The sequence below is a fragment of the Trichoplusia ni genome, chromosome 2, assembly GCF_003590095.1.
Source record: "Trichoplusia ni isolate ovarian cell line Hi5 chromosome 2, tn1, whole genome shotgun sequence".
NCBI lineage: Eukaryota > Metazoa > Arthropoda > Insecta > Lepidoptera > Noctuidae > Trichoplusia > Trichoplusia ni.
Genome location: NC_039479.1, coordinates 7,602,459 through 7,626,553, shown reverse-complemented (window position 1 = coordinate 7,626,553; position 24,095 = coordinate 7,602,459). Strand labels below are relative to the sequence as shown.

Sequence of the window (24,095 nt, the reverse complement as noted above, 5' to 3'; positions counted from 1 at the left end):
ATACCATGTTTGTATGACCTTTGGAGCTCCTTCTACACCTGTAACAAACAAACGGGATGTGTAAACAACATCACAAGGGCTCTCAACATGTATAAATTAGCGTTTAGTGGTACAAAGGCAAAGAACACGAACGTAGGTGGTCAGGAAATCACAGCTGCTCCCGAATTCACAGCGACCGACAAAACGGGACCGAACATCGAGTCGCTTTACGACTCGCCGACGGAATAAGTTCAGGTACCTTTGTTGTAAAGACACTGTATACTAGCTACAGAATACCGATCGCAGGTCGCCTAAATTTTAGAAGCAGACACATATTTTTGGTGGAGCTATCTGCCTTTTGAGGTTACTGGTTATACAACTGCTAGAATAATAGATTAGATTGGTATCTTTAACTTGTTTTGTAGCGAATTAAGTTCTTAGTTTGCCAATTCTATGTGAAGCTAGATCGTAAAGATTGTTAGGGTCTGTTACAGGTTTGGGTTTTTTATCCACAGGGTTAAGCACAGCCCCTGTCATGTTTTTAATAGTTTATCTGTGTACTAAAATAAAAAGCTTATTTATAGAACCTTAGAATACCTACAGTACGTTGTATACACAACACATGAATGGGCTAGCTGTGTCCCCTAGTACTTCATGTATTGAATGCAAACTAACGGATGACAAGCGGCCACAAACAGTTTGCGTTGCCCCGGCCGGAACGTAAATTGAATTAAACAGTGATTAATGGTCGTATTGCCTGAAACACCTTCTATCAATATGAACTTAGTATATCAATTTTCGGAATGACGTCACTTATTAATTTACTTGACCACGAAACAATGTAACACCTTTTGTTAACTAACAAGGGGAAATTATTTGTTATAAATTTTCTGTGACAGGGTGTATTTTATTTTATCGTCGGTTTAGCTGTAGCTGGAGTAATATTAAATTAATTTATTATCATAAATTTTAGTTTTATTTATTTTTGATAGATGTTTTTGTTATTAAAATACAAGAGGAAGATTTGTCGATGACGATCTTGATATCATAAGAATTAATTTTCGTATTTCGAACTACATTTTCGTTTTAATTCTAAAAGTTTATTGTTTTTTAATATAGTTTAGTTAGATATAGCAAGCTTGATGCTGTTCAAATTGAATAAGAATCCATCTAGTCCACAAATAGTAGACACCCGATCCATTTCATGCATTTTCTGTCAATAGTAAAATAAAAAGTAAGTATTCGTTCGACGGATAGATTTGAAACTGGATAGCTTCTATCCACGAATATCCTTTGCGAACATTGAAAACAAATGATTTTTTCGATATAAACCTACTTCAATGATTAATTTACTTGTTTCAATAGCAATGAGCAATGTTAGTATGTAAAGTTAAATTGTAGTATAAATATTTCACCAAACATTGATATGTGGTTAAGCTATAACTGCGCAAGTTGATCGACCATAGCTTCACTCAGTCGGTTCGTGGATGGGTGACAATCTATGTCATTACGAGTTCCTCCATGTTTCGGAAGGCACGTGAAATTGTGGATCCCGGCTATGATTCATACATCTTTGTCATTCGATATTGTTAACCAGAAGTTATAAAGTCTGTACTGCCCAGTGCTCAGGTGACTGGGTTAAGGAGGTCAGATACTCAGTAGCTCCTCGTAGAAAACTGGTACTTAGCTGCATCCATTTATAATGGAAACCAACCCCAACATAGTTAGAAAAAGGCTAGGATGATGACGACATTGTAAGTTATATAATTGTGGAATCGCATGCATTAATTTCCACCATCACAGCTTTTGAAGCGTGACTTACAAATGTAGAAACGAGACGCCACTACTTCTACTATCTATAGCGCTGTCTCTCTCTTACAATGACACAAGTCTTGCTATAACGGGTCATAGTACCGGCCAGGTGTGTTATAGTTTCAAATACTAGTGACGTCAACCCAACCACTCCATCACATTCCTGATGTCGTAAAATACAGGGGTAGGGCACATACGCTTTTGTATTATGATAATGAAGATCATTAATGTTGGCATAATATATTATTAATAGCGTAAGGCTCACTAATTTGCTTGCGTTTATGATAGCGCTATTTTGTCGGCGGCATAAACAGAAGGGTCTTATTGTACAAAATTTTGATGTTTTAGTACTCTGCAGAAGGTAAAAAATATAATTTATTAACAGCTTTACATAAGAGTGACATTAAAAAAACCTTTTTTAATTATAACCCCTATTTTTCTAAAGAAGAAATAGTCTATCTCTACTTTGCAATCTACTAGTATGAAAAAAACATGCAGTAAGGATACAGTAACATGCGGCAGGTGGACAGGATAATAATTATGGTTATTAGCCCTGACTGCTATACCGGAGGTCGTATGTTCGATTCCAACCCAAGACGAATGTTTGTGTCATGAGCACGATCATTCGTTCTGAGTCTGGCTATAATTTATGTATGTTTTATAAATATTGAAGCATGTGTATCAGTTGTCAATTGCTCATAAAACCAGCTTAGTTTGATCATTATTAAAATTCTCCTTAAATCAATTTTGTAACTAACTCACGTATATTCCATACTAAGCATAGGTATTTCTGATATAACTTCATCTAAGTTTAGGCGGTGTAGTATGTCAGGCCGTGACCTCTTCGCCGTAAGGTAAACCTTATCGAGACATCGTACTACTCTATTGTTGTACTCAAGTATGTGTTGTTGCTTTGTCACCTTATACATATTTACCAAACAATGGTATGTTTTGACATGAATGGTTAGAAGGATTTTACAATGTTCATATTATTTTGGAGAATGAGGTTTTATTTAACGGATGAAGACAACTATTATATATACTCTTCGTCTCAACTGGAATAAATAGGCCTATGGCCAGCTGTGACACAGTGTGGGTTATGTTGATATATGTTAATCTTTTATTTAACATGTATGGATGTTAATCTTTTATTTTTTATCACAAGAATAGGAAGAAAAACTTAAAAAAAAACATCAAAGTTTTAAATCTGTTGATCAGTAATACTAATGCCACACAAAACCTACTGGTACCTACTGTATTACCCAAAAATATTTTGGTATATAATATTGCGAAAAAATATTTCTAACATTTAACATTATTTTAACGTATTAAACAGAGAATAATCCTTTATGTGCTACAGTTTATATTGCAATACTAAACTTATGTAATCCATAGCTAAATTTGAAGTCGTACAACATACCGTAAAGTTTTAGGTGAGGTGTATCTATAAATAGATATTCGTATGCAAAATGAGACGGTATATTGAGATAGCGTAGTCATAGAATAAAGAACATACTAAACTAGTGTCGTTCTTTTGTTTTTCTAGATGCAATTGCACTCACACACAGTCATATGACAGCGACACTTTTTGGCTGTCATTTGCAAAAAGTATTGGTAACAGTTGGACTGGCCAAGTCAAAGATCGTAGATTCGAATATTATACTTTAAGCTTTGTTTGTTTTTGTAATCCTTTATTTCACTTGTATGTCTTGCATGCATTAGGGAAGTAATACAAAGAACAGATTTGTAACGGCTAACACTACGTAATGAGACGTCCACATGCGATAAACACGTGCTCGTGCGAATGTCTTTGTCTTGAATAAATCTTACTTTGACATCATTTGTTTATATTGCTTTTTCAAACATTTGGGATAAATATTCATGTTCTTAATCAATATTTAGACTAGTCTTTAGAAGAACGAAATAAAATTTCGTCATACTTTTTAAAAACTTTTTCAATTAAATACTGGATGAGTTTATGAATATAAAATATAGGCAAGAGTTTCATTATAAAAAAAATGTATGAAAAAAGTGCTCGGCAAAAGAACCCATTAAAAATATGTAATTTGGAAAGTTCCATTTAATCGAAAGCAACAAACAGTAAGTAATGCATTTTTAGTAGAACTTGTTATTATCAACGCCGGCTCGGGGACGCTCGGTGGAGGTCAGGTCAAGGTCTCTATGCACCGCCGTATATATTAATAACGTACGACTATCGCGTCACTACACTATTTCCAACTCAAGGCCGATACCAGAAAATTAACATTATTGGGTCACTTCAAGTTACACACACCTAACCCCATCCACCTCCGGTCGTAAATAAAACACCAACAGTATGCCGATATCATCTACGGAAACCCAATTCAAACAAGAAACCCAATATTTCATAAAGTTTTACCTCAGCTTACTCCGAGCCTATTCTGTTACTTAGAAAGATTTTTTTCATCCCTTTCATTACAGTAATCTTTTTATCCATAATATTTAAAGAAAATACTTCAAATCTGTTTGAAATCAGAGGTAAAGTATTTTCTTTTCAATTTAAGACACCTTAAAGTATTCATTCCGAGGCGTTTATAAAGAGGTCAAGCTACATAGGAATAAATTATGCAACGTCGACGTGTGTTCCCTAAATTATAAAGCGGCTTCAATGCCGCAGCCTAATTTACGAAGACGGGGTTGGCTGCCCTTCTATCCACACTACCCTTGAGAAATGTACCGAGATCATTTAGCTGGTAGTTTCAATTGTGCACCTGTAAACTTCACTAGAAATTGGGCTTCATTTTGAAGTACCTAATTTAAAAAAAGAGACGAGTTTTTGCTTTTATGTTTTTCGTGAGAATACAGACAACACAGTCATTCTTATATTAATGATGACATCAATACTCCATAGCACCAAGGAATCCGAATAGTGACTCGAAGTCGCCTTAGCAGACAATGACAAATTCCAATGAGGTTTCAGCCGCATATTCACGGCAATACTTGATAACGTCGCCTAAGCTTAATGGAAACCCTTGAATTCCATCTTCGACATACATATTCTGATGTTCCTGTAAAACTTGAATGTTACCGTAATTAAAGAACGAAATTGGCTCGCGGAGGCTCGCTTTTTTACGGCCAATCATAAAACAGGCTTTTAGAGTACGACATAAAGTAACCTACCCTGAAATTTTTATGGAAGTCAGACGTTTTATTTGCGAAATTAAATTCACAGCTTCCGGATTAAACATCATGTCAAATGACAAATTACTTGGCAATTGAGGAAACCCGTTTTATTAGGTATTCGTACATCGCCAAGTTTTGGGTGAGGGAGAGCATCGATAAACGTCGTTTCGTCGGCTTGTACGTTTTAATAATTCAATTTATTTCGAAGGAAAAAGGAATTTATTTGAATAGCATCCGACATACCTTGTAACTTGTGATTTATTTATTTCATCTGTATTTTTTTTTTGTAAAAGAGCACACCGTTTTATTATTTAGTGCTACAATATTTTTATATTCTTTATAAAATTTTAACAGCGTGCGATGATAAACCTTTTTAATGGTTTTGTACGGTTACAAATGAAAATATTCGCGAATTTTGTAAAACGAATTTTATGTTTTATTTAACAATTTGAATGGGTGCCTACGATGTACGCAAATTCAATAAAGGTCAGCTAGAAATAAAATATCCATTTTTTTATATTTTCAATGGTGTGTGTTGTATATTCATATGATAGCCACATCAAACAATTCAAGCGTTATGGAGAATTCTTTTTCCAGATTGTTTAATCCAATTTTGTTTTTTTTTTTTAACAAAAAGATAAATTAGATACTGTTTATATAAATTCCAAAAATATGTGATGGGTATAGCTTTACCTTAAACATTTAAATGTCTGGTTATTTTTTAACCGTAAAATGAATAATTATGGTATTTTATACAGCCTGTTTCTCAACCGACTTCAAAAGGAGGTTCTCAATTAGTCTGTGTTTTTATGTGTGTAACCCCAAAACAAAACTTCGGATTTTAATTCACTGAAGGAATAATTAATTAAAATCATTTATTTAACGTGAAGTAGGTAGCTGTTATTTGGTCCCATAAAGATTTCAACAAGTTTAGCTCAGTTTTTTTTTATATCAAGCCTGTGGTTTGCTTTAGTAGTACATTCAATTAATAAAAGTTTAAAGCGATGACAAGATTTATAGAGACAAACAGGTTTTTGATATCATTAGATATACGAAGTATTAAATAGAAGACAAATAAAAACGTATAAATTCATTAATAACATTGAGCAGTCCTTACTAACACAGATTCAGTAACCTACATACAAAAATAATTTATTAAACCATAAGATATGAAACGAAAAATACATACCAAAGTCACCTAATAACATTAATAAAAACATAATTACATTATAATGACAGGGGCGCTCGGAAATGTAGAGCAAATATTAATTCTACCCATTTTAATGGTTATTGATACACATCTGCTTAAAGGTGGTACCAAGTAGGTACCATAACGATGGTTGGGACCTTTCCTACCTCGCTTCATGTACTTAATATTCCGTGTAATATTTTTAAGTACCTCTTTCATTAAAGTTGGTATTGTCGGCTTGCATTATTTCCATAATATGCAATATCGTGCCTCGCTCCTCGCAATTTTAACATGAAAACCGGTCAAGTGCGAGCCAGACTTGTGATATTGAGAGTTTCGTACAAATATATTAATAAAACGTTTGTTTTTTTTTATAATTGTCGTCTTCAAAATTGTGACGGTGCTTGACTTTTTAATTTTTTTGTAATAGATGATCCAGAAATACTACATTAAAACACAACTGTGTTTATCATCTTCTACCTATCATGGTTCATAAGATACGGCCTGGTGACAGACAAACAGCCACACAGCGAAGCCTTACTAATTAGAGCCGTTTTCGCCCTGTTTGTACGGAACTCTAACGACGTTGCTTTAAAATAACAAGGCGTTCGTGGAATTAATTTTAGGACTATTTAAGACTGTCTATTTCGTTGATGTAGCAACAACGGTGCAGTGCGATAAACAGGTATCTTTCCTTGACGGCCTCGTTAAAGAGAATATGTCGGCTTCCTATGTGGTAATATCCTGAAACTGTTTTTCCGCTTTTAAGGCACGCTTATTAAGACGTTTGTCGATAAAAGGAGCGGTGACACATTGACTTTGGTGATAGCATTTTTGTTTGTTTTTTTTTCGTGTCGGCTTATTACTAACTTTAAACTTTTGTTTCGTTATTGACCCTTCTAGAAATATTATATTTGTTATATATGACTTTGTTCATAATTGCAGTGTTCATACAAAACATGGGACTATATCTTTTTTAAAACGACTCCTTCCTTCTGCGAATGTGTGTGATATGGCATTTATATGTAATGTGTATATGTATGTAATGGTATAAAAAAGTATTGAATTGACATTTCGCCACAATTACCCAAGTGACGCAAACTGGCAATTTCATACATTCGAGGGCTTTCTATCATCATTACATTTATATTGAAATGTCACAGAGGTGAATTATCAGCACTCAAAATTTCCAAATGAAATGTGATTTGAGGCAGTATTTATGATTACTATTCGACATAACTGCAAAACCTACGCTACATTATAGAGTACTTCATGGTATAGAAAAAAATCTGTTTGCATGCCACGTCATGGGCAATTTAAACAGTAACTATAGTCCACAAGGACAAGGTCTTTAGGCAATGTATGCAATTTCCATGAAACACAAGTAACTGAAAATTCTTGTGGAAACTTAATAAAATAATAGAAGGACTCCGCGAAGGCCTCTAATTAAGGCTTTATGTTCAACTGTCATGATTTGCAAACATAGTTTAATGGTTGAAACTGTTGCAACGTTTTAGAATTTTATTCAAACTTATAATCACATTTTATCACGCTATTATTATGAAGGCGAAAGTTTTTATGTATGTTTATTTGTTACCTATTAGTGCTAGAACTCCTTGACCAATTTTGATGAAATTTCGTGATTTGCTATAACCTTGGATTAACAAATATGTTGATTACTTTTTACCTTAATGTAATTTTATTTTACTGTATCCCTTTTTTTTGTTTATGAGGTAAAATAAAAAACCAATATTTTCTGAAAATCTGTTACTATAAATAAACATCCTATTCATGTGAAAAATAACCATATTTGTTTCGTTAAAATTACAGAACCAACGAATATATTGGTTGGAAGTTTACAATACCAAGAATTCAATACGACTTTCGAGACACCAACAATTCAGTAATTGGACGGTCCAAAACGTCTTGCTATCTGACCTGCCGATAGCTAAACACATAACGCGATGTATAGTGAGCTATTGTGATAACTAACAAGAGACGTTCTTGTGTCGCCTCGGCTTCAGAAACTTCAGATCCAAGCTATTGTGCACCAAAGGCCACGAAATACGGTGAATGAGTTCCCAAAAGGTCGTTCTCTATGTATCTTTATTGGGAACACCTTTGTACGACACATGGCGCCTGCCTTTTCTAGTTTCACAAAAGATTTGAACATCTATGGAGGTTTTCGGGATGTTGGAGTTGACATCATTATTTCCAAATAGTCACAGTTTTTGCGGCCGAATTTTTTTCTGTCTGAATGCAATGTGACTTCTTAGCCAAGACTGGTTTTAAGAAGGGAAACATGAAGTGCATAAAATGTACCTAAACATAATTTTATTTTAATGAATATAGATGATAAGTGTGGAGGGCCAACTGCCACGTCTTAGAGTAATGATACTGAGTGTGTGCAAGAGGGATGCTCAACGCCTTGTATAGCCTTAATAACCTTACTGTAAAACGTGGTATAAGACTCTCTAGTTTTCATTTATAATCAATCATCAATGTCTTGTAAAACTTTATACCTACTTCAAGAATTAAAAAAATCATAAATAAAAGCATTGTAATTGCACAAGGTTATATTAAACGTCGATAAAACTGTGAGTTATTCGTAATGTGATCAGAAGCAGCGCACAACCGGAGGTTTGTGCCTATTACCATAAAGTACGGAAGCTATAAAATGGAGCTTCTACTAAATTTAGTTCACGGCTTCACGTCGATACTGTTACACGAGAAAATATGAAAATGTATAACAGTATGATGTTGAATACATTAATAAATTACGATATTTACTGCCTAATGGATGTTTTAATATTTTTTATATTAAATATTTTACTTTATTATTGAAGTATGGGTAGGAAATGTTGTGCACCAGGTCATTATGTCCTGTTTTCAATCAGAACGCTAGTTCTTGTCAAAATTTACAAGTTAGCTAAATTATTTATAGTAAAACCGAGTAAAATACTAAAAAAAAAAAATGGCTCGTTTGATGGCAAAATAAAAGTAAATTTTAATACCTATACAAGTGAACTGTTGCTAGGCTGGTGTTATTACCGGCAATGGCGGCACGAAGACTTTTTATGCCTACATTTGATACCTCAGGCATTTTTAATATTTCACCAGAATAAAAAAGTTCCAAATTAATTTGGGCGATCTTTACCGTTCTTTTTCTTTTTTAAACGAGTATAACGAATAATTAAGTCGACCAAATAAAAAAACAGTTGAATTTTTTTTGGAAGCGTTCATAATTTATTTAACCAAATTTTCGCCAACTGGGAAATTTTGAGAGTTTTTACAATTCGATAAGCCAGAGGGAATAAAAGTATAACCTTACCTAACCAACTTTTGGTTAGCAACACGTTTTAATTAAGACAAGCTGGGCTATTACTGCCTATTGTGTGATATATTTAAATATAACGGTACATTTTTGTGTTCAAAAAGTTATTACCGATTCATGGCCCACCAACATTTGTTTTGGTTGTAAACTCGCTGTTACATAAATAGAAAAACTTTTCCTGAAGGTCTCTACGCCTTTTCCTTCGTTAATTTTTGTATTGACGTAGCAAATAACAGCATGTATGACAAACGCATTAAAGAACAAATTCTTGCTATAAGTCTCTCAGAACTTACAATGTACCAAGCTTACTGCATCATATTGTATTCATAAAATATATTGAGAGATGAAAAGTCCCAGGTGTTCCATACCTTCATATTTTTAAGAACAGGTAAGGTTACCTATCTAGGTCCCAATATTTAAGGTCAATATAACACAATATTCCAAATATACGCTTAGTTTGTTGTCACGTACAAAGTATATGACTTCAACCTTGCACGAAGAGATAAAGGTTGAATACGCTACCATCCTCTTTGTTAAATCCTTGTATTCACGAAATTGTAATAATATGTAAGTACGTATGTATATCGTTGTAAACATGTAAATATTTAACTCGTTTCCGATGGCATTGGCGACGTAGAACACAGAGGTATAGATAATCGGCTTCTTTTGAAAAAAGGAAATGTTTTTTTTTTTCGTTTTTCCATCGAAGAGTTTGTAATATGTTTTCGAAGGGAATTTTGGTGCCCTAGGGAGGTTTTTGTGCTTAGACTCGGGGAAATTGGACAAATTGAATTTTGTGTTTTGTTTGAATATAATGTGCGTTCTTTTACCTATTTACCTGGCTCCGTTGGTGAGCATCTATTACAGCTCGTATAATATCCTCCTGTAAGGTATATAGTTACTGTAGTAGTGTGAACGACATTACGAAACAGGTTATCTTGATAAGAAACTTATTTCATGTTTTTTTTTTTTACAAAGTTTAAATTGTCTTAAACCACGTAACTTATCAAAGTAACTCTTTGTACCGTCTCTACCTCAATTTAGAAATTTTTCCGGAAATAACTGTATATTATTTATGAAAATTTCAACTATCTAGCTATCACGGTTCATGATATACAACCTGGTGACAAAGGAAGAGACAGATTTTTGTAACAGTGTTACTTTAACTGGGCAGAACAATAAAGACAAACATTAACAAATTAAACTTTTTACGGGTTTCTATGTTATTGACTGCATAAAAATATTCAGAGCCTCATGTCCTTGAATTCATCTTACCAAATATCCTATACTGTAACAATCCTCGTTACCACGTTACAAAATGTACGCCTGAAATTCAGTTTCAGTGACCTTTTACAAAGCAATCTTGTTGAGAATTCTCTATGCAGAGAGCTTATCCGCGATAATTGCATGCGGATGTGTTTGTTATTTTATTTTTATATCAAACGTAGCTAAAAATCCTTTGAAGTTGATCCGAACGTTTTTTGATATGATATTCTATGTTGTGTTTATTTTTACTCATCCTGAAGGTCTGTTTGAACAGGCTTTGATCGGAGTGGAGTATAAATTGTATACAGTGTAATAAGAGTGCTTTAGGGTTCGGCACTCAAAGGTATAAACTGGAACTTATTACTTGTTCGAAATGAAGCTGAGAACTAGATAGTTGATTTTTTACAGATGACGAATTTCTGTTGTGGTGTTTTTATTACACCAAAAGAAAACACAAAAAAACGGTACATTTTAAAATTTAAGTGCAAAAATTACTTGAACCTCTTTTTGAAGATTTGACTATGTGAAAACTTTGCTTAGCATTATTAGAAATAATCTTAACATTCCAATCGATACTATAACACAATATTGTTTTAATGAAATAAATTCATTGGAAACGATTTTCAAGCTACTCTCTGTCACCCAAAATCTTTAACACACAAACATTAAACGATCGCATACGTCTAACTTATCCAAAACAAATTGCTTTAATGTCTCTAAGGGAAAGAAAATATGTTTCACAAGACAGATATTTTGAAAAGAAGTGCAGCTTTTCTCAAGGAGAGTTCGGTTTAACAAGCATCGGTACACGGGCTGTCTGGGACGATAACTGGAGTGTGACAATATTTGAGATCGCAGACTCCATGGACCAAGAGCCCTGACCCGCTAGCTTATCTGAGCTGGGTTTCGAAAACTAGATTCTGTGACGGAGAAGTTAAGAAAGCATTTTAGAGTAGGTTTTTGGGAAAAATGTTTGGGAAAGAAATTTGAGTATAATGTTATATGTTTAAGATAACTAACGATTTAAAATATTATACAAGACACAAGGCTTAATTTTTGTTTAAAGCTTTGTTTAAAAAACTCTCTAAATGGTCGTACCTGATTAAATACAGACCACAAAAAATACTAATCATTGCTAGTTACCACCGGTATTGAGTAGGTAATATAAATAAAATATGACAAAGCTTATTTTAATTAAAAACGCGTTCGCATACCGTAATAAAATCTCTCTGAAGATAATAAAAATAATAGTACAGTCTTATCCCAGTTGGTTTTAAAGAAGTTGTTTCGTTTTTGAACGAGGTAATTTTAACGAGAATTTATGAATAAGTTTCATAATATAAACATCAGGCAAGTATAAAATGTATATTTATTTAGAAAAACAAAGGTACAGAATAAAAATCGCATCAACGCAGCGTCCAACATCCGTAACAACGGAGAAGATTCAAAATTTAATCTACTTGAGCACAAGAATAACAGAATTTCCACAAACTGCGCCGCGGGCGGACTAGTCAATAATAAAATAGTCAAACCTTTTTCATCCCTCAAGTGCTTTCCTACGCTCAACTCGGAACAAGTGAATTTCAATGAACTGAAAAGAACACAAATCCACCTCATTCCTAATAAAGTACCTACTCGAACCCACTCGAAGCAAAGTATTCGAGTGATTCACGCTACATTCTCCCATCTGATTTAATATCATTAAGCACATTAAGTCTCTTAACCAATACTTTTTCTAGTTCGATAATTTATCATAAAAACTTGGTACTTGAGAAATTGCAGTTTTCGCTTCGCATCGAAAACTTCGGATCAAGATTATAAAGTTTGGTATCCCGCGGAGCGACGATTCAAAAAGCATTAGTCAGAACGACTGAGATAACACATTCTCTTTGAAAACTTGATCCTTTACTCGAATTGAGAAATTATTTTCGCTCAAGTTTTATGATACTAGTTGGGAGTTTTATTTAAGTTGAGAAGTTTTTACCCATTGTGGAGTTTTGTATAAGTATACTATACCTCTGACTACAATACTTACTATGGAATAGATTTTGCCAGGTCCCGATAAACATAAAGACAACATTTTAAACATAAAGGGCACGGATGACCGACAAGCAATCCATATTTTATTGCTTGGTTGCAGATATCAACAATACTATTGATGCGAGATAAAAATTGTTATACTTCCAAATTGGTCATCGTGAGATCAAAATTTTCATTTCGGAGCGAAAAAATGTTTTTTATAATATATTGTATATCTTCTAAAACTTTTTATTACAAAACATGAAATCTGCACCTATAAAATAAAACCACGGTCTAAGTAAACACTGCATATCATCCCATAGAGTTATTAAGAATCAATTATATCAATCATCTATTTAAAAGTTAAAGTTTTCGTTATAGAATTAAAGTTCCAATTTTAATATTTACGTACAAAAGCAATTTTGAATATACATAAATTATTAGTAGCCTGGACACAGTTAAATTGTTTGTCTAGACGGTTTAGTATTGTACGTTCATGTCATGGATGCAAGGATTGTCATTTTATTGGTGAAAAAAAAAACCTTTAAACACCAAATTAATGTGAAACAGACTCCTAAAAAACATAATATTGTCCGTTTCACAATCAAATACATTCAAAAGCGCAAATTAATAAAAAGTTTTTAATTTCCATCGTAAATCTCAATTACACAATTCCACATCTCTTTTAAAATTCAGTAAAAACACAAAAATAATTTTGGAAGTAAAAGTAAAAAACATCATCAAAAAAATAAGTAAAAATGTATGTCACGCGTAAAAAACCCGTACACGGCAGAACCGAGCCTTTATGTCAACACAAAATTAACGGGACCCGTGTTTTATAATTTATAGACACCAGCCAACGTTTTAGTATGAAAAGCTAATAATAAAACATGTAAAAACCATTTCAAACATTCACTAAGAGAAAATAATACTCGTATCTATATCAAAACTATTCAGCAAGCTTCATAATATCATCCTAGCCATGTTGGGCCATCCTAGCCTTCCCAACTATGTTGAAGTCGGCTTCCAGTGTAACCAGATGCAGCTAAGTACCAGTGTTTTGTAAGGAAGGACTTCCCTTATGACCTCTTCAACTGAATACCCACACTACAGATAGTCGATTCGCTTAAGTAAGACTGGTTTTCAGACTGTAACTTGTGACCCGTAACGAATATCAAAGATGTAGGAATAACAGTCGGGAACCACAATTTTACGTGCTTCCTAAAACACGGGAGTACTTTTAATGACATAGATGTCACATGTCACCCATTCACGGACCAACCGTGTCAAGCGTGGCTTAACCTGTGATCGATAAAATTGTGCAGATGTAGCTAAGCCTCCTCTCACGCTTAAGCATTATTGTATCATTTATTAATAAATCAGGCGCAGACTTAATTTTGAGTTTTAACGTTTATATTACCTTATCAAGTATTAATGATCCGATATCCTATACCCGCAGTCTCTAATGACACAAGCCTATAAATGAACTGAAAACGAAATGCATAAACTGTCAGATATTTTGTACTTTCTTTATGCCTTTTCAGTTACGTTGCGGTTCCTTATTTAGGGGAAATGTAGTCTGAATAAATATTTAATATTGATGTTAAAGCGAATTCAAATGCATAAATTTGCTTTAACTTTGAATTGTTCCATAAATTGAATTTATACCGCTCAGCAGACTGCAATTTTATTTAGACCGTCTTTCATACCTCCAAATAATAAATAGGTACGCAACACGTAACACGTACTTGAAATCTGATTATTTGCATCTTTTAAGTAAAATAGTAAATAAAACAAAATTCTCCCATTTCATCTCTGTATAACCTAATAGACTTAAAAGAAAACTATATTCAATAAAAAAAAAACTATATTGCATCGTTTGCCTATGGACCTAACACCTCATCCTAAAATAAAACTATTGCAGCTGTGGAAGCAAGCCAGCGCACTACACAGCGTATATTTCCATCTCTCTTCCACACTAGAGGTGCTGGCAGTCGCCCTGGATATATTTCGAACAGAATGCAGGAAGGAATTCCTTCACGAAATACCGAAGCAGGCGTGAGAGAATTTTAACTCTTGCATATTGCTTCTGGTTTAAATACGACCTACTTACACATAGATCAAATTGCAGATATTTACTCTTTGCTCTGTGTAATGCGGGCAGAGAACTGTCGACTGCACGCACGCGCGGAGGACAGTGAATGGTAGCAGATAGTAGATATTTGAGAGATATTCTAGTTTGAATAAAAAGGAAATGTTTGTAAAGGAATTAAGTATTTCTTTTTAAAAAGTTCAAACTTTTTCCAATCAAAGTATTCAAAAATTGAATGGCGCCATTTCGTTTTTTTTTTACTAAGATATTACAAGGAATACGTGATATTGCGGCGGGTTATTTAATACACATTTTTAGGACCTCCGAACTAAGGTAATAAATCCTTGTGACGTAAGGGGTTTCACAAACATTCAAGTTACATGGACAAATACCTATCGTCAGGAAAAGCATTTGTGGGTTGCACTAACGTTTGTTCTACGCTGCGAGCGAAACTGAGACACGAATCGCAGTGAGTTTGACATGGTGACCTCAACCACTCGGCTATAGGTGCAGTCGGTAAATAAGATTATAATAGCTAAGTATTAAATGATGCATATGCAACGGTTTACTAACGCGAATTGAACTGGCTACTTCGACTAGCCACTCAGCCGCGTCAGCTCATGATTAAGGATTCCGGTTAGGTCCGAAACTAGTCGGGCAATTCCATTGCGTTGCATCATTTAATAATGAATAATTCTCACGATAGTTACTATCAAAATTATAGTTACTACTAAAATTAAAGTAAAGACGAAAAAGTATTAAAGAACAAAGAAGCATTAATCATGTCTACTTATAGACTACAAAGAAGTGAAGTATTTCTATAACTTCACCCTTGTTCCCCTCATTAAGCGTCCACGTTATTTGACAAACGACGTCGGTTATCCGAAGTGCGTGACACTCACGTGTTATTGTGTCTGTGTTACACGCCGTGACTGACACGCGAGTCTGTATGGTAGCTATGCTCAGAACATTTTAAGGTCACTTGATACATACGTTAGAAACAATAGAATTGATTTCTGTACTGTCATACTTGAAATGTCGTGGTAGGTTTGTGGTGGTATTGTGCTTTTTTATTTAATTTCATTATTAATATGGGAGAACACTGTCTAGCTCGTGGCTAAGCTATAACCGCATATAGCCGATCACAGGTTAAGCTAGGTTTGACGCGGTTGGTCCGTAGATGGGTGACCAAATAGGCAGTCGCTCCTTGTAAAACACTGGTACTCAGCTGAAACCGGTTAGACTGGAAGCCGACCCCAACATAGTTGGGAAAAGGCTAGGCCGATGATGACTGTCAAAAAGTGATGGAAGAATCTGAAATCGCCGATCCGCAGTGAGCTAGCGTGGTGATCAAATGCATCATACCTTCACTTTATAAGAGCAGACCTGTGCCCAGCGTTGGGCTGGTATAAGTCTATTGAAATAATCTTGTCAGAATCGAGTCCTATAGTAGTACTCGTACCATTGAGTGGATAGTCTGGAATTTGACACTTGCGCTAATTCGTGCAGTAGCATCAGTTAAATTTATCGATCGACAGCTAACGACGCCGATAACACGTACACTTAGTTTCGTTCTATAGTTCCATTTTGGAGCCAAAGATTTATGAAAAGTGTTATTGTTGAGGCCTCTTTTCCCTCATTAACATTTCTTCTTAAGATACGTATTTGGCTTTTGACGAATTCAACTAAATACTTTATTTTACATGGAGCGACCGATTGCTTACTATAAAAACCTACTTCAAAATTAAATTATTTGAAAGGCTCGAATTTATGCTGGAAAACTTTCTATAAACAGACCGTCTAGGTCCAAAGTATTTACTTACATTTTTTTATGTAGGCAATTTTGATGGACCATAGGAATTATGGAGAAAAATAATATTGCTTGATCTTTAACTTTGTCGTAACATTCTCAAAAGGCAAGAAACACAAACAATCTTCAATTACTCTTACTGTTTACATTAATTCCGATAGAAATGTTTCAACATCCAACCTCTTTCGTCACATCCTTGAACTAAGTTTGTAAGTCGCTTTGACTAATGCCATCAATTTAACTTAACGACCCAAATCTCCCGAATAATCCATGTTGTCAAACCGAAGATGCAATAAACGACTTCAGACTTTTCAAAATTTCGAATCAAGCAATTTTGTATCAATTTGAACCGAAATTTTAGTTTATAAAATACATTTTTGTATGCACGTTACGCAAGGATCTATGAGTCTCTGTTCCAAATTCGAAATAGTATGTGAAGGTAGCCAAGCAAACATTATAAGGCATTAAAAAGAAATTTGTGAACAAAACGTTTCAATAATATTCACACAGCTATAGCAAGTTCTTGTGTGCTATTCAAAAATGCTATTTATTGCCACAATCTACGGTTCAAACTTCTCTGCTTGCTTAATAAAACTTTTTGGTTCCTTGACTGGGTTATTTATTTCTGTTCGCTAGTTTGGTTTCGTGCCGTTTCTTTTTATATATAAAAATAAGGGATATTTGTTGTAACACCGGCTTGAATGAATTAGGGTTATAAGCAATATTTCTTCATCATTTTTCGCTAAAATAAACAGATTTAGTAAATGGATTTCACTCTGGTCGCTAACTGGGTGATTACTCCAATTTACATTAAGCTTATTGTATTTTTTCCAAATTGTTTGAGTCTTTATTAAAAAAAGCAATATCAAACTCTTGAACAAATATGAACCTTTGCACTTTGAAACATAGAAAATGTTTTTATTTGAAAAATCATTGAAACCTACTTATTTCCGATTGATTAAATATAAAATTTAGCTCAATGCTGAATTTTTGTTTCGCATAACCTATAATGTATTGCTACGACTCAAACAAAATTAGAGATGAAAAAAACATAGGTAATAAAAATTTCTAAAGCGTACAATTACGGAAAAGTCAGTTCGTTAGCTTTTTAATTAAATAAAAGCTGAAATGTTTCTGTGTTCGCATGATTAATGCAGCCGGAGTCACGACGAAGGTCGCAGAGCGGCTGCACTGGACATCATTATTTATCGCCCCCCATAAATAAACAAACACTCCGTCTCATTGTCCAAAACAACCTCTTTCGAAAAGGCGCATAAATAATAAATTTTAATTAAAGAAGAAAAACAAGATTGCTTTAATTGTGTTGTATTAAAAATAACTTCGAATTTAGTTCCGGAGTCGACCTTGACTAATTCGAGGCGGGCTTCGTGTTGACCGAAAACTAAATTGTTTAAGAAAAGCCGGGGTGAGACTTGGGTGGGTGTGACGCGTGTGAATAAATAATAGGCGGAACACACCGCACTCTACAGTCTGTCGGTCAAGGTACAGGCCCCACAATTGATTGAGGTATCCCCAGCTAATGGTTGGGGTTCCGATACTGGTACAAGTACCGTCAGTGCATATTTAAATGTTGTTACGACTTTACGACCGACTTTACCTATGCGTGTTCTTTTTTCTTTGTTTAAAACAAGTTGTTAAAGTTGTACTGGAAATGTAAGAAGCATAACCGAAATACATATCTATACTAATATATAAAGCTGAAGAGTTTGTTTGTTTGAACGCGCTAATCTCAGGAACTACTGGTCCAAATTGAAAAAATATTTTTGTGTTGAATAGACCATTCATCGAGGAAGGCTTTAGGCTATAAACCATCACGCTGCGACTAATAGGAGCGAAGATACAATGGAAAATGTGAAAAAAGCAGGGCAGGCATTAATCATAACTTATATCTTCTACCCACGGGGACGAAGTCGCGGGCAACATCTAGTTAATTTATAAATTGTCACCAAGTACGTACCTGTTTATTTTGAATATGTGAAATAGGCACTATCAAGTTCAATACGTTTTATGCATAGTTCAATGTACAAACGAAATGTTAAAAAAGGATGTAAAATGTGAGTTCATCTGTTAAAAAAAAAGAGTTTGAATAAAAAGTTTTGTTAACTAAGTTATTTTAAACTTAAAATCACGGCTAACAACTTCTTTATTAATATTTAAGTAAGAAACGAAAACAGCCATCAATTAACTCCACAATTGTCTTTAAAACCTTGGAGCATACAAATAGTGTATTATTTTTGTCGCATAACTTCGAACATAATTTCAAATTGCAGAGCTCTAGAATGCTATTAAAGTGAAAAGAAAAATAAACTTTAAGATGCACAGTTTAGATTAGTTTATTGTAATGTGAGATTTGCATGCACAATGCTATCAAATCTGTGCTTGAGTTATTCCTTCAGACGATGAATATTTCACCAATGCTCGCTCGGTTTCATATTCAGGTTTTCAATACAGTTTTGAAAAACCTGGCCAAGCTGCAGTCATACTCGAGACTCTGAGTATTTTGTATAAAAAGGGTATAGAATAATAAATTAATGTTTAAAGGAAATGTTCACCCAAAAAAATTATGACCCTACAAACCGTTGCCCAAATCCGATTTTTAGTTGTATTTTTTTTTTATAGCGGCGATATGAATACCTTACCTATTTGTATAAAAACATCTTTCTAGCTATCAGAAGGGAAACCTTTTGGTAATTTATCTTAACTTTAGTTCATAATGGGCCAAAGACCATAAAAGACCATTTAGACCCAGGCGTAGGTAGATGAGGTCGACTCCTACATAAAGGACTTAGAAAACTCTTGCCCTAGGAAAACTAAAAAGGAAGGCTTCTCTTTCCTTTCTTTCCTTTCATCGAGGTCTTTGCCCAGCTGTGGGATCACATGGGCTTGTAATAAAAATACTAAATAAAAAAATAATTCACAATACTTAAGTACTTAGCGAACTATTAATTAGAACGTGCCATTTTGTTGTTTTTGTACTCAGCTAGTTCTTTAAGATTCTCCTCTTAGTTTTGTTTGGGCTTTTGAAATCGAATTAATGAATTGAAAGGCTTGTTCAATAATTCTTGATTACTAGTAGACTTTTATTCTTCTTAAGTAAATTATCGTTAGTCATTTAATGTTTTTTTTTACAAATAAGTTTATTATATATTATATAATTAACAAGATGTATAAATTATTTGGATAATTTAGTGAATTTTACCAAAAGCGTATGTTGAGTTTGTTTTTATACACCTACTTTTTGTTACCTCTGCATCAAAAGGTCTGCCTTCGATAGCTAACGAATCAAATGTTAAGGTACTTTTAGTACCTCATTTATTACAATTTGATTGCAGATTTTTATAAAAAAAATTGGTGTTAAGTAGCGGTTGCTGCGGTCATCAATTTTATGGGTGACCATTTCTTTTAAACATCCTCAAAATCCTCATTCACCCTTTGGTAGAGAATGCCTCTGGCATTAAGCCCGCCATGGTGCATCGTTCATGAATAAGGTGTCTAAATAAAAAAAAAAAAAAAAAAGTGTATATACGTCTTGAAAGTGATTTAATTTTATTGAGTTTTTTAATACAATACCTACAAATTAAAATTAATTTTTTTTTTTCTCAGAATCAATCGCTAGAAATAATCATAATATAATAATGTCTGCTTATTCTTTTGCAAGCCATATATAAAGAGTGCTAATATTTTTATGTTTCTGGCAAGTTCTATCCATATACTTATTTTTTTTATAAATCAAATTAAACTGATTAAAAAAATACTTAAAATTAAAAGCTTGAAATCTTATATGAAAGTTAGAGAGTGTGTATCGGGTTTGCTCTACTGATTTTGAATATGATTTGACTCATAGAAATTCACATTATTTATGTACGGTAACGTGCGATAAAAATGCTCAAAAAATGGGCACGGGTCAGCTATTAATTGAAAGAGAATGTTCTTATAGTGACTTATAGTAATGACATGAGTGTTATCAGCTTTGCCAAAAACTAAATTAATCATTACGATTATGAGGTTATCACCGAACTACAAATAAACTGTTCATAAAAACGGAACAAGTATTAATTATATCACGTAATGTTTATTTTTAACATCGTTTTGATAATTATCAATCATGATGTAATTTACTTAGAACACATTCCTAGTCTCACGAAGATGTGCATGCCTTTGTGTCTTAAAATAATTAAATAATTTTAGTAAAATATGCAATTAATGAATGGACTATTTATCTATTTTAGCTATAAAGCTCAAAAGACAATGTAAAAGATTTAAAAAACTTTTTGGTGACTCTACATAATTTAAGTGAAGTATTTTAAATAAATAGTTTCAACCTAGTAAACAATAGAATGACTCTAAAGCATATCGTCTAAGAAACATCATAATGTTGTAATGAAGCGATCCTTTTAATTATTTTTTCATTTATTTAAATGATCTTTATTTGTAAAATACAGTAGAGTTTGAAACTAGACTAGCATTCCCGATAAAAACTGCCAGGAAAACTAAAAAAAAATGGAAAATTATTTGCCAAATATTATATTAAGCCCTGTAATCAATTGCAAGTCCTTGGTCATCCAAAGTCGTGATCAATAAATGTGAAAATAAATTAATTTCAATAAAATAAAGTGTTCCAAGAAATTGTAGGTATACTTTCCATAATTGGCTTATTACAAATCATATAAAAAGGAAATCGATTCCAATTGAATGTACTCAGTATTGAATTGAACATGAATTAATCGATGTTTCAATGTATTTTATTAAAGTGACCTTTCTATTCTCCTCGATACTGTTCAATATTTCTTGTAATAACTAAGGAGGGTTTAATACTTGCATAAAGTGAATACGATATCGAATTGCTGAAATAATTTAAGTCATAGCTTAAATTTATTGTATTTTTAAATGTAAAGTTATTCAATAAATTGGGAGTCGTACAAAATTATGTTTACGAGTTATTTGTATTACATTTGGATATTTAATTACAATGAAAGTGTTGTATCAGTAAATTGTTGAATAGCCCAACCGCGATATAATATTTACTCTATTATTGTTTTGATTGAATCCGCATTAATTATGTTTTAGTTTCACTATCATGTTTACTCAATAAAACATTTTCGTTTGTCCCGAAGGTCTTTATAAACATCAAGTGTTGATTTACAAAGAAACTTTGACGTTTGCTTTGTAGACCTTTAGTGAAATATAAACAAAGGCTTTACACCCAATTGAACGGAACCTCACAATCTCCCGCAGGCATAAATAAAACGGGCAATATGACAGTAATTGCTACAACCTACTACGAAGTTGCTACGCCGTAGAGCCATACAACTCCGTAGACGGTTATTGTAACGCCGCACAAGAAACGCTATTTCTAAACAATGTAAAACGTTTGATTATAGTGAAAACAAAGATATTTTATTGACATGTGGACTTGTTTTACAGAACTGTCTTTTGTTTGAACACTTTATGACAAATATTATAAGGAAATTTAATCGTTGTTATCGTAACCTCTTATCAAAGATGAAAACGTAGCATGTTTACTACCTTTACGGCCTCACGAGCTCCACACAAATATAATATGTCTACGAGCGTTGACCTTCGATAAAAGTTAGCTATCATTATTCAAATAAAAGTAACGTCTTACCGTTTAGACAGCCGCCTGAAGATTTGCAAGCTTTGCAGCACTCTCACATGACACAAGGTATTAGTATGTTCGATCACATTGAACGTCCGCGGCGGGATGGGGTCACCAACTAGTGGTATGAGTTGTGACAGTTTATTAGTGTTTGTAACCCAGCGGGTTGTTGTCGGCAGCTGTCACGTGGTGTAGAAGACGAGCGGGTCGGAGCGCGCGGCGGAGGCGACTGAGCCGGGCGGCGCGCGCCCGCGGGACCGCCCGCCGGTCGATATACGCGGCAGAATAAACACCCTACTAGGACGGGAGTACCGGTGTTGCCAGCCTCGAGCCGGACCCGAGGGTTGCCGCCTCCGACGTTTGCCGCCGTTTGTATCTCGCTTCCGCGAATTCATATGCCGGTCTCGTGAACGCGCGCACTAATGAAATATGACACTGATGTGTTTCATTTGAATGGAACGTCTTTCTCTTGTTTTACACTTCGACGTTCGCGTTTATCGGATCTTCGGAGACCTCGATATGCAATAGTTATTCAGCGGCGGTCGCTGTATAATTTACATGTAACCTTCACTTATCTCTACGTTGAGACACAATTTCCATAATATGACCATCTGTAGTCAGACTGGATCGCCCTGCAGTTTTGTCATAGAACTATCTCTGTACTAGTTATCTTTATGAGATATTGTAACCAAATAAACGTGGTAAGGAGTCGTAAATCGATATTTATGTGTAAACAGAGTGTATTTTATGGTGTTATTAATTGAATTGAATTTCGAAAATATATTTCAATTAATGTTAATGAAAATTGTAAAACAAAATATATTACTATCGTTATAATATATAAGTTATATTTTCTGTGTAATAATATTATCTGTAGCGAGTACCTGTATATCGACAGCGGTTGCTTCATATTCATGAATTCAGATTCGGTTTGATAAGTAAACAGAGATGCGAGGGAAACCGACTAACTACCGAATGTAACCTACATATGTATGTAACGAGTTGAATATGTCGCAACGCTAATGGAAATGCTCTCAATAAAACTACAGATAAAATGAAACCTTTACGAAAATCTTAAAGCAATAAATACTGAAGAAGTTTACGTTAAATGCAAATATATGTATCAGAACGATCTTTACGAATTAAGAGGCATCTGCATATTTAATGGTATTCATTTATTCACAAAACTACAAATATAATATCAGTACGAAAAAAAACGATGCTATAAAACGTTAAAAATAAAAATAAGATAAACAATTAAATATTCAACCACACCACTGTCACTCATTCGCATTCAAAATAATTCAATCTCTCAAACTAACGCGAGAACACTTAAAACTTCTTAAAAGACTATCAATTTGAATTGCGCAAACAAATCCTTAATGAATATTTATTTGTGCTAAATTAATTTGGATAAGGCGCCTAGGAAGCAATGTTTATAATTGACCTGTTTAAGTGAAACAAGGTCAGCACATTCGCTTTCTCGCCAAGTCACTCTAGTAGTTAAAGTCCTTTCAAATTTCCTGTGAACACGATTTTTACCGACCATTCCTTTATGTTGGGCATTCATCACGACGCCCGCACAGCCACTCATGTTTTGTGGATGCTATGTATCGGTAAAACCCATGCCAGGTAAAAAAAAAGGGTTTTAAAGAGCAAAAGTAATAAAAACCGAACACATTTTAATAATTAACTTGATGGTTGAATCAATATTTTTTGGAATTGTTAAGCTATGTAGCACATTTATTTATTTATTTTATTTAATAGTTCATGTACACAGATACACACACAGAG

The 24,095-nt window shown here is 33.8% G+C and overlaps 1 protein-coding gene across 1 annotated transcript in view; it reads right to left on the bottom strand.

The window, feature by feature from the left end:
• The window catches only part of LOC113505923 (heparan sulfate glucosamine 3-O-sulfotransferase 1), a 32,152-nt gene extending 9,069 nt beyond the window's left edge, over positions 1 to 23,083 (bottom strand). Inside the window, exons 1-2 of the mRNA XM_026888799.1 lie at positions 22,311 to 23,083; positions 5 to 38 (exon numbers count right to left, since the gene is read on the bottom strand). The gene's annotated coding sequence lies outside the window, so the exon portion shown is untranslated. The remainder of the gene's footprint in view (positions 1 to 4; positions 39 to 22,310) is intronic.
• Between the last annotated feature and the right edge of the window lie 1,012 nt (positions 23,084 to 24,095).